We start from the raw sequence: 13,529 nt of genomic DNA on the forward strand, positions 1-13,529 counted from the left end.
GGTTATTATCTTGAATATTATTATAGATAGAGATAAACTGTAAACAGCAATAATGTTCAGCAAAGTAAGATTTACAAATATGTTAACATGACCGAAATGGTCAGTTGCCTCTTTAGGAGTTATTGCCTTTTATAGTAATTTTTTAACCATTTTCTTCGAGCATTAGACTTTAGTCGAAAAAGCGAGACTAAGCGATCCTACATTCCGTCGTCGTCGGTGTCGTCGGCGGCGTCCACAAATATTCACTCTGTGGTTAAAGTTAAAGTTTTTTGGACAGAAGCTTGTTTATAATCATAAGATAGTATCCAGAAGTAAATTTTGTAAAAAAATAAATCCATTTTTTCCGTAGTTTACTTTTACATGGACTTAGTTTTTCTGCGGGGAAACTTTACATTCATTCTGTGGTTAAAGTTTTCAAAATTTGAATAACGTTCTTAAACTATCCTGGGTTTGTACCAAACTTGGACAGAAGCTTATTTATGATTATAAGATAGTATCCAGAAGTAAATTTTGTAAGAAGATAACTCTATTTGTTCTGTATTTTACTTTTAAATGGACTTATATTTTCTTCCAGTTAACATTACATACAGTCTGCAGTTAAAGTTTTTAAAACATTTATTAGATTCATTAGCTATCCTAGATTTTTACCAAACTTGGACAGAAGCTTCTTACAATCTTAAGATAGTATCAAGAGGAATATTTTTATTGATTTTTTTCCTCATTTTTGTTGAGCCTGCGATTTACAGCAAAAGTAGGCGAGATACTGGGTTCCGCGGAAACCTTACAAATTTTTCGTAAATCACAGTAATCTTTTACAAAAATCTTCTCCTCTGAAACTACTGGGCCAAGTTCATTATAGATAGAGATAATTTTAAGCAGCAAGAATGTTCAGTAAAGTAAGATGTACAAACACATCACCATCACCAAAGCACAATTTTGTCATGAATCCATCTGCTTCCTTTAATATTATCTTAGACCAAGGTGAGCGACACAGGCTCTTTAGAGCCTCTAGTTATTTAATTAAAATCTGAGGCGGGGCACACTATAAACAACACAAAATGAAGAAATTTTTGGAAGGAGTTAAAACGCTGGGGGAATCAAATAAATTAATTAAGCCACATTCAAAAGGAACGATTTTCAAACTGATAAAAGGGAAGTTTTAACGTAAATATAAAATATCCTTGAATTAAAGAACCTTAGTGAGCACGCTCACATACCCCACATTGTCATTGGAGAAATTAAATAAGTGTAAGGAAAAAAATTGTATAAGAAAAAATATTGAATAATAATTTCCTGTCAATATGCACATCTACATGCATAGTATGTCCTTATTATCTACAAAATTTCATGAAATTCTGTTGTGTGGTTTCAGAGGAGTTGAGATGACAAACTGTTGCAGAAGTACATTGAAGCAAATAAGTTCAAAGGGAACTCCTAGAAAAAAAAATGAATCAAAATTTCTTGTCGAAATGCACATCTACGTAGTATGTCCTTATTATCTACAAAGTTTTATGAAATTCTGTTGTGTGGTTTGAGAGGAGTTGAGATGACAAACTGTTGAAGTAGTACCTTAAAGCAAATAAGTTCATAGAGGTGTAACTCCTAGAAAAAAAATTGAATCGTAATTTCCTGTCGATATGCACATCTATACATAGTATGTCCTTATTATCTGAAAAGGTTTCATGAAATTCTGTTGAGTAGTTTCAGAGGAGTTGCGATGACAAACTGTTGCAGTAGTACATTAAAGTAAATAAGTTCAAAGGGGCGTAACTCCTAGAAAAAAAATTGAATCGCAATTTCCCGTCAACATGCACAACTACATAGTATGTCCTTATTATCTGAAAAGGTTTCGTGAAATTCTGTTGAGTGGTTTGAGAGGAGTTGCGATGACAAATTGTTGCAATAGTTCATTAAAGTAAATAAGTTCAAAGGGGCGTAACTTCTAGAAAAAAAATTGAATCGCAATTTCCCGTCGATATGCACAACTACATAGTATGTCCTTATTAACTGAAAAGGTTTCGTGAAATTCTATGGAGTAGTTTCAGAGGAGTTGCGATGACAAACTGTTGCAGTAGTACATTAAAGTAAATAAGTTCAAAGGGACGTAACTCCTAGAAAAAAAAAATGAATCAAAATTTCTTGTCGAAATGCGCATCTACGGAGTATGTCCTTATTATCTACAAAGTTTTATGAAATTCTGTTGTGTGGTTTGAGAGGAGTTGAGATGACAAACTGTAGAAGTAGTACATTAAAGCAAATAAGTTAAAAGAGGTGTAACTCCTAGAAAAAAAATTGAATCGTAATTTCCTGTCGATATGCACATCTATACATAGTATGTCCTTATTATCTGAAAAGGTTTCATGAAATTCTGTTGAGTAGTTTCAGAGGAGTTGCGATGACACACTGTTGCAGTAGTACATTAAAGTAAATAAGTTCAAAGGGGCGTAACTCCTAGAAAAAAAATTGAATCGCAATTTCCCGTCAACATGCACAACTACATAGTATGCCCTTATTTTACTGAAAAGGTTTCGTGAAATTCTGTTGAGTAGTTTCAGAGGAGTTGCGATGACAAACTGTTGCAGTAGTACATTAAAGTAAATAAGTTCAAAGGGGCGTAACTCCTAGAAAACAAATGAATCGCAATTTCCCGTCGATATGCACAACTACATAGTCTGTCCTTATTATCTGAAAAGTTTTCCTGAAATTCTGTTGAGTGGTTTGAGAGGAGTTGCGATGACAAACTGTTGCAGTAGTACATTAAAGTAAATAAGTTCAAAGGGGCGTAACTCCTAGAAAAAAAATTGAATCGCAATTTCCCGTCGATATGCACAACTACATAGTATGTCCTTATTAACTTTAAAGGTTTCGTGAAATTTTGTTGAGTAGTTTCAGAGGAGTTGCGATGACAAACTGTTGCAGTAGTACATTAAAGTAAATAAGTTCAAAGGGGCGTAACTCCTAGAAAAAAAATTGAATCGCAATTTCCCGTCGATATGCACAACTACATAGTATGTCCTTATTATCTGAAAAGGTTTCGTAAAATTCTGTTGAGTGGTTTGAGAGGAGTTGCGATGACAAGAAACAGGACTGACGGACGGGTCAAAAACATTATAGTTAAATTGTGTAAAGTCGATCGTAATTATGAAATGCATTGTAAAACATCTAAACAATTTGCAGTGACAGACCTAGATAAGAAATGTATTTTTGTAACAGGATCTTCAAATTTTAAGTAAGATTTCGTACTTGCTCATGAACAAACAGAACAGCACAAAAATCTACTGAAATAAAGAAGAGGAAAGCAGCTGAGGAAAATAAAACTAAACATCTGTCATATCTTTTATTGGTTATCAAATGAATGTCATTTTTACAGGACCAGTAAATTATGAGCCGGACCAGTAGATTTTAAGTCCACTGGTCTGGCTGTCCAGTACACTAAAAAGCTTAAATTTGACCACTGATAGTGCTTATTCTATTTGGCAATGACCTAAACGCTTCATACTATGTATAAAGTAAAATCACCAAAATGTAAAACTCAGAGGAAAATTCAAAACGGAAAGTCCCTTATCAAATGGCAAAATCAAATGATAAAACACATCAAACGAATGGACAACAACTGTCGTATTCCTGACTTGGTACAGGCATGCAGTAGCCTTGTAATGAATCTGGAGGACATTATATTTTAGTGATAAATATGTTTGAAATTTGCTCGAACAGCTCACGTTGGATTGAAGGTAGACTTTCTTATAACTGACTATCAAAAGAAAGAAACATTTTATTTCTTGAACCAGTTTTTATACGACCACAAAAATTGAAAAAAATTTGGTCGTATATTGGTATGACGTTGGCGTCGTCGTCGTCGTCCGAATACATTTGGTTTTCGCACTCTAACTTTAGTGTATGCAAATAAAAATCTCTGAAATTTAAACACAAAGTTTATGACCACTAAAGGAAGGTTAGTATTGATTTGAGGAGTTTTAGTCCCAACAGTTCAGGAATAAGGGGTCAAACAGGGCCCAAATTAGCATTTTCCTTGGTTTTCGCACAATAACTTTAGTAGAAGTAAATAGAAATCTATTAAATTTAAAAACAAGGTTTATGACCACAAAAGGTAGGTTGGGATTGATTTGGGGAGTTTTGATCCCAACAGTTAAGAAATTAGGGACCAAAAGGGTCCAAAATTAAACTTTGTTTGATTTGATCAAAAATTGAATTATTGAGGGTCTTTGATATGCCAATTCTAACCGTGTACTTAGATTCTTAATTTTTAGTCCCGTTTTCAAATTAGTCTACATGAAGGTCCAAAGGGTCCAAAATTCAACTTAGTTTGATTTTAACAAAAATTGACTTCTTGGGGTTCTTTGATATGCTGAATCTAAACATGTACTTAATTTTTTTTTATTATGGGCCCAGTTTTCAAGTTGGTCCAATATGGGTTTTTTCAATATGCTGAGTCTTACCATGTATTTAGATTTTTAATATTTGGGCCCGTTATCAAATTTGTCCACATTGAGGTCTAAAGGGTCCAAAATTTAACATTTTTTGATTTCATCAAAAATTGAATTCTTGGGGTTCTTTGATAAGCTGAATAGATTTTGGAAATTGGACCACAAAAGGTAAATGTCTAATTTAATTATTTTTAAGTTTTTTAGTTAAAGTTTTAAGACCACATTTATTTTGTGTCAGAAACCTATGTTGTTTCAACTATTTAATCACAATCCAAAACGCGCGTCTGGCGTATTAAATTATAATCCTGGTACCTTTTATAACTTTAAGATTGCACATAACGCAAAAGGTGTTTGGACATAATGTAACAGATGTTTGAAAATAATGAAATAGTTATTGCACATGACGTAATTGGTCTTTACACATAATGTAATACGTGTTTGCACACAACACTCAATTATAGATTCACATTACATTCTGAATGTTAACAAAGAGTATCAATTTTAACATGCTGATGAATTATATTATTCACAGAAGATACATATGTTTAAACACAACATAATTCCATTAGGATATAATCTCATGAGGTTTTCATATAACACAGATGTATCAAAACAAAACGTTAATACGTTCAACATAACAATCACATTTAAGACAGGACACATTGAATATTTATCAGACAGTTACGGCGTTCCATACAAAGCTGGAAACATGTTAAGTTATTCTCTGAAGTTGTCAATCAACAATCTTATCTCCTGAAATTCTATGAATATTTTTGAACCTATTGTCAAATAAATAAAACAAAAATCCATCAACTACATTTCTTAAGACCCATATCGTGTAACATGAATATTTTTCTATGATTTTCTAGTAATGAACTTCTGTAATTTTTAGAGTATTGCCTTAACTAAATGATGTTTTAGTTATTGAACTCTAGATCTTCAATCCTACCGTTAATGGCGTCTCGTTTACGGTATAGACTGATAGGAAGTTAAAATAGTGCATAATCTTCCACCTTAACAATTGTTAATGATCAGACTGACCCCGCAGTCTGGTGTAGTCGATAACAACTGATACACAGGTCAGTGTTTGTATTCCATTCGCTAACAAATTAGACATGGGATAATACAAATGTGAGAAATAAAATATTAAGATATGTGCAGGCAAACGAATCTCATTTTTACTTTTAGTCTTCTCTTGTTCTGCATGTTCTGTTTTCCTATCCAAACTAATCAACGTTGAAAGGCATTCTTCAATAAAAATTTAAACCACAAAAATACTGATATCCGAGGAAAATAATCAATCCTTATCAAATGTCAGAATGAAAGCCCTAGCACATCAAAGGAAAGCATAACAACTGTTATGGTCCTGACTTGGTACAGGCATTTCTTAGGTAGAAAATGGTGGATTAATCCTGATTTTACCGCTAGCGAAGGGAATCCCTTTCCAAACGTTTCGTGAAGATATGCCCTTAATTGATCAAATAACTCCTATGTGTCTTTTAAATATGAATATCATAAATATTTGTATAAACTAGTAACTGTCATGTTATTAATTCGGCAAAAATGTGTCCGTTGATGAAATGCATAGTATTGCACCATAATGAGAGGTGAATGTAAGCTGTTTGAAATCTGTTTGAGTTATTTGATTATCAACATTTGTATCCTTTTTTCATGTGATCCTAAAAATCAATTTATCAAGTTTTAACTCCTCATTTGACATAGTTTCACACTAGGTAATCTAAGGAAAAATCGAAAAACCTGACCTGAATAGAATATGCGAAGCTTAGAATCGACTGATAATAGGTGGAACGTTCTGATACTATTGAAGGAAAATTTTTCGCATATCTTTATTAGTTGACATTCATTTCCCTAATTTGGAAACTATGTTAGATCTGCCGAAAAAAGCGATGCACATGTTTAATGTATGTTTCATCACTGGTCAAATTGCGAGTCTGAATGATACAGGTATGGGATCGTTGTGTTAAAATAAGGTTTATATTTCCAACCTCAAAGACAATGATTTATTTTTAAGATAAAACGACTTTTTTTTCTTTCTTTTTGTGTTTGACATGCTAACATGTTTTATTTACTACAATGACATTGACGTTTGTAAAGGGATTTACTGTTCTTTAATTTTGAATAATTTTTTTTATCTTGTGATAGACATATGTTACTGGGTCGTTACCAATGCTGGTGGAGATTTATTTCCCCGAGGGTATCACTAGCCCAGTATTCAGCACTTTTTGTGCCGACATGAATTGTCATTGATATGGTTATATCTATAAATTTACTGTTTACAAAATTTTTGAAATTTTTGAAATGTTAAGGCATTTCTACCTCAGACATAAAAATGAGAATGGAAATGGGGAATGTGTCAAAGAGACAACAACCCGACCAAATAAAAAACAACAGCAGAAGGTCACCAACAGGTCTTCAATGTAGCGAGAAATTCCCGCACCCGGAGGCGTCCTTCAGCTGGCCCCTAAACAAATATATACTAGTTCAGTGATAATGAACGCCATACTAATTTCCAAATTGTACACAAGAAACTAATATAAAAATAATACAAGACTAACAAAGGCCAGAAGCTCCTGACTTGGGACAGGCGCAAAAATGCGGCGGGGTTAAACATGTTTGTGAGATATCAACCCTCCCCCTATACCTCTAACCAAAGTAGAAAAATAAAAAAAAAATAAAAAAAATAGATTACCTTAGCTATATTTGGCAAAACTTTTAGAAATTTTGGTTCGCAATGCTCTTCAACTTCGTACCTTATTTGGCATTTTAATTTTTTTTGAATTCGAGCGTCACTGATGAGTCTTTTGTTGACGAAACGCGCGTCTGGCGTATATACTTAATTTAGTCCTGGTATCTATGATGAGTTTATTTACAGGCCGTAATTTCATCTTTTTCTTCTTTCCTTGAATCCTGGACCCGCCACTTTCGGAACTGTAATACAAAAGGGAGAATAGCAATACGCCAATATGCACTTAAAATTCATTGGACTGGGGGAAAATGACCGAAAGTATTTTTTTTATGTGATCTTATTCAAAAATGTATCATGAAATAAATGATGTGGTAACGATTTAATGTACACGTTTTATATTCATTAACGCTGCAGTATTACCAATATTTTAAAAAGAAGCTTTCAGCTCTTTCCGAAAGTTGGATATAACTTCACCAAAACAAAAAACATAAAAAATATATATTTTCATATATCTTTTGATTGAGTTAAGTCATTTAAATTGATATTTTAGAGTGCGTCATTCTATGTTGAAATGTTACACTTTTGTATAGGTATGGATGAAGATTGGTAACTGATTAATCATACTAACCAGCTTTATTTGTTTGTTCAGGAACCAAATGTTCAGTAGTTGTCGTTTTTTTATATGGTTAATACATTTTTCTCGTTTCTATTTTTTTGTATATAGATTAGACAGGTGGTTTTCCTTGTTTGAATGAATTTACAATGGTCATTTGTTGGGCCCTTTACAGCTTGCTGTTTAATGTGAGTCAAGGCTCCGAGTTGAAGACCGTACTTTGACCTATACTGGTTTACTTTACAAATTATGACTTGGATGGAGAGTTGTCTCACTGGCACTCATGCCACATCTTCTTATATTTATGAAATTGTGCATTCCAAACTATACATATCAACAGATTTTAGTACAATTAAATAAAGGAAACAGTAGTATACCGCTGTTCAAAACTCATACATCCATTGACAAAAAACAAAATCGGGGTAACAAACTAAAACCGAGGGAAACGCATTAAATATAAGAGGAGAACAACGACACAACACTGAAATGTAACACACACAGAAACGGACCAAGCATCAGACAAAAGCCCACGAGAATAACAAATATTACATCAAAACCAAATACATGAATTTGGAATAGACAAGTACCGTGACACGTCTTATCGCAATGTGAATTTACACTAAAAAATAAGAGAAAACAAACGACGCAACTTTAAAATGTAACACACACAGCAACGAATAATAATATATCAATGGCCATCTTCCTGACTTGGTACAGGACATTTTTAAAGGAAAAAATGGTGGGTTGAACCTGGTTTTGTGGCATGCCAAACCTCGCACTGTAATGGCAATGTTAAATATAACATTAAAATGACAACATAATATAACAGGACTACAATACAAATAAATAAGAGAACATATTAAACAAAGCAACACATGATTAATAGATAACAGAAAGCATCATGCAGGTTTAAAATTCAATACGCCAAAAACGCGCCTCGTCCACACAAGACTAGACGACACAAGACGCCCAGATATAAAAAAAATATCGAAAGTGAAAAAAAGTACAAAGTTGTACAGCACTGAAGATCAAAAGTTGAAAAAGTTTGTGTCAAATAGTGCTATGTTTTATGCTTGGGATAAGAACATCCTTATTATTTAGAACAATTAAAGCTAGTGCAAATAGTAAATTTTATAAAATGAATATAAAACAGATATACATAATGAAACTGAAGTATTAACTAATTACAGAAAACTAAACCCGCACACATAATGCTAAGACCGACACAGAATAGACACCCCCACTCAGTTCGGCCTCAGCGCAATAAATCATAAAAATGACGTCACATACGATGGCGAAAAGGCTCAACAAGTAAGATGGAATTAGGATAGATTTAAGATTATATTAGAATTAACGTGTTTATGTGTATAATAAAAATAATTGGTATGGTATTAATTTTTGATAGAAAAATTTAGTTCTAACCGCTTGTAATAATGATTCTAACGTATCCTAACTTTAAATACATGTATCTTTGTAATCTCATTTACGTTTTAGTCATTAAGAATAAACCCAGGAAGATTATATAAGGATTTTATTTATTTAAAAACCAGTTGTTCACATGACACGGGTTATGTGCTTCTCATATACGTTATGATGGTATGATACTAAACCCCTCACGGGGAGGATTGTGTCTGATGTTCATAAAATGAAGACAATAATTTTTCAATTAGTTTAATATAAGTCTGAAGCTGGCATGTCTGTTAACTGCTAGTAGTCTGATGTTATTAATGTATTATTGTCATTTTGTTTATTTTCTTTGCTGACATCAGATTCGGACTTCTCTTGGAACTGAATTTAAATGTGCGTATTGTTAAGCGTTTACTTTTCTGCATTGGCTAGAGGTGAAGGGGGAAGGTTGAGATCTCATAAACACGAACTTGTCCCAAGTCAGGAGCCTCTTGCCTTTGTTAGTATTGCATTATTTTAACTTTAGTTGCTTGTGTACAATTAGGGTTTAAAATGGCGTTCATTATCATTGAAACTAGTATATATTTGTTTAGGGGCCAGCTAAAGGACGCCTCCTAGTGCGGGAATTTCTCGTTACATTGAAGACATGTTGGTGACCTTCTGCTGTTTCTGCTCTATGGTCGGATTGATGTCTCTTTGGCACATTCCCCATTTCCATTCTCAATTTAACAAGAGTGATTATAAAGGGGTCATAGTATGACTTTTTACTTTTATCAGCCGGTTTGTTTCAGTTTTTTTTAATAAGTTAAGAAACATCGCTGGTGAATAATTCGCATTAAAGAAAATAATTCGACCTCATTTAAAACTAATTTTTATACAGCTGGTTAAACCAATGATTAACATATCGTTGTAACCTATAATATGAAACCAAACAGACATCTTAAAATTCAATCACATGAGTTCGCTATCTATTGAAATCTCTATTTACTAGTATGTTTCTATCGGATAATATTACCGTCATAAGTCTTCAAAGGCCACATCGATGGTTAATTCACACGAATGCTAATACATATTATCGAGAACATGCATTGTAAGTTGTTTATTTAAGACTTCTTAAACGTGAATATACGTTTTGATATGTTAGAAATCAAATATGAGAATATGATTTAATCGGTGAACATAAACTTGATAATGAATGTTCTGTTCACTTCATTTCCACAGTAAAAAAACAAAAATAATAAAGCCCAAGAAAGTCATTAGACAATAGACTTACTATATATGCGTAACCTTTTTTTTGTTGATTTGTGCTTAATACATTATTTAAATTATAGCAACTAACAAATACATTATGGTACTATATAAAACATATATCATGGTAAATAAAAACATATATAATGAAATTCAGTATCAGCGTATTTGAAAAAGCAATGTCATATTTTCATTTATCAATCTGGAATACAAATTTTATCATTCCTCAAGTTTGTCCGTAAAACAATTAAAACAACATTTCATAATTTCATGCATCCGAGGCGCCTTTTTTATCAGGTTTCCGAAATGCTAAAAGCCAAGGACAGTTGAAAAATTATTTGACGAAAACGGATTTGAAACGTTGCCTATGGGTTGAATCTCATTTTTGATTTTATACAACCAAAGCGTTTTTCTTGATCTACCTTCATCGGGAACGAGCATAAAAAATATTGTACAGCCAAGGAGGTTAAAGAAACAAGCGATAGAAATATATATCACATTGCCCGAGTGAGTTTTTGAATTTTATTTGATTTTGGGACAATTTTTGCAAGTTTTGTAAAAAAAAGAATGTACAGCAGTACTGACTGCTGAGTTGATGATACCAGCGGGGACTAATATTCCACTAACACAAGTGTCGACATAATGCTGCAATACACAAAATCATTATTTAATAAATTGTATGAGTCTAAAGCGATATACCAAAAGGATTTATTTTAAAATTTCCATACGGTTTGATAAATAAAAACCGCTTTTGGATTCATCAGCCGTTATCAAATCAAAAACAAATAAAAAAAGTATAGTTTTGACAATGCACAGTATCATACTGTATGGAAAGAATCACTAGCACTCAAGGACATATACATAAAGGCAACAGTAGTATACCGCTGTTGAAAACTCGTAAATCGATGGACAAACAACGAAATCGGGGTAACAAACTAAAACTAAGGGAAACGCATGAAATATAACAGGAGAACAACGACACAACATGAAAATGCAACACACACAGAAACGAACTAAGCATTAGACAAAATCCAATGAGAATAACACATATAACATCAAAACCAAATACATAAATTTTGGATATAATTGCGTAAAACATTATTCTGGATTTTTAACTAATATCAATTATAGCTTGTTACTCTAAGAACTATGAAATTAGACCGTTGTTTTCCCGTTTGAATGGTTTACACTAGTAATTTTGGGGTCCTTTAAAGTTTATTGTTCGGTGTAAGCCAAGGCCCCGTGATGTAGGCCGTACATTGACCTATAATGCTTGACTTTCATAAAGTTTTATTTGGATGGAGAGTTGCCTCATTGGAACTCCCTCCACATATTCCTTTATCTATATATGAGATCATATTCTAGTTAAAAAGGTAAGCTAATGGTATTTTTTTTAAATCTTTTTAAGAATTGAAAGTCTCATCAAATGTAGGATTATTGAATATGATGATCATTATAAAATGATGATTTCGTCATACACACATAGTTTGTATAAGGATAACCTATGTGAAGCTGTTGTGCAATATTATCCGTCCTACTTTTCATATCAGTATCTCATATTTGTTACAAGCATCAGGATGAAACTTTATATAAAGGCGTTGTTTGTTCATCTCATGTTATCCATAATTGATTTGACATTTGACCCAACATATTTTATGCACAGCCACGTCTTTTGTGTTAAGCCATTATGAAGTGTCAGAAATCTAATATCAAAATAAGAAAAGTAGTTGTTGAATTTCAGCACTGTCATGCCAAAACTTGTTTTATACATTATATTCCCTAAACACTAATTAAAGAGTATACAATTTCTTTATAAATGGTTTCGTTTTTTGGGGTGTCATGCGAATTAGTCATCTCATTCTGACTTTAATTTAAAATATTCATATTCATAAAGACAAATTAAATATCTTGTGTCAGAGCAACACTATTCTTTTATCCTATTGTAAGGTTATTTATGTAAACACCCATATCAAAATCATTCTTTCAGAATAAAAATACAAACAAAGCAAAGTATCAGCATGTAAGGGTTTACAATAAGATGAGGATTAAAGATGTATATAAATAATATCAATATGGATAACATTTCTTCTTTAAGAATGCTATCATACTGATATAACGATTTTGTTGAGTATTTTGCTGGTAAGCATTCCTGTAAGTTGTTTTATAATGTATCTCGGACTTTAAAATACGATTTCTAGCATACGTTTAAGTAATCTCAGACAAGTCTATGACTTGTTTCAACATATCTTTTTTAATATGAATGAAAGGTTTATCGCTTTTACTACATGTTGTAGTTATGCTAACATACCAAAAGAAAAAGAAAACCAAATGTTTATAACGGTTAGAAATTAAAAATCGAACATTTTAAATTTCACCGACAAGCATTTAGCTTAATTTTCATGACCTAAGTAGATAATATTATACATGTTATACATCAAAACAATAAAACTGCCGGTTTACCTTTGTCAAAGTCACATGTCATCCGAAATTTTCAAATAGACTTTGTGGCTTATAAAGTACCAATTTAAAGAAAAATCCATTCACCTTAAAATAAAAGATTTCAGGTTCAATAACACCTGTAAAATGGAATTCAATTGTTTTAGACATAAACTATATATATTCATCACTGGTGTATATGCTTAAAAAACAATAATAATATGCTTGTCTTTTTCAGAACTTCTGATCCATACATGTAGTACATTTATGACATATTATTGACATATGGTTTTGGTCAATGGATGTTCATGAAGCACCTGTTTTACAAAGTATATCACTGGATTGAGCTCTTTGACAAAGTGTATTATTTAAGTGCGTTGCTTTGAGCTCAGTTCATTGTTATGCAATTCATTCATTGTAAAATAATGATTTGACCGACAACCCTCATGTACAAGGAATTATCAAAGTAGTATCCATTCTATGAACAATGTAAGTAATATGGAGATAATAGCATTTTAGGCAATATCCTTCATCATAAATTAGTTCAATCAAAAATACCTCCTTATTTCAAAGACCGGTCTGTATCAATCATTTCTTAAACCTATACCAAACCTATTGCAACTCAAATTTTCAATAACAAACACTTCTTGCAGGATCTCGATATTGACGACTA

This window comes from Mytilus trossulus, unplaced genomic scaffold, assembly GCF_036588685.1.
Source record: "Mytilus trossulus isolate FHL-02 unplaced genomic scaffold, PNRI_Mtr1.1.1.hap1 h1tg000103l__unscaffolded, whole genome shotgun sequence".
Lineage (NCBI taxonomy): Eukaryota > Metazoa > Mollusca > Bivalvia > Mytilida > Mytilidae > Mytilus > Mytilus trossulus.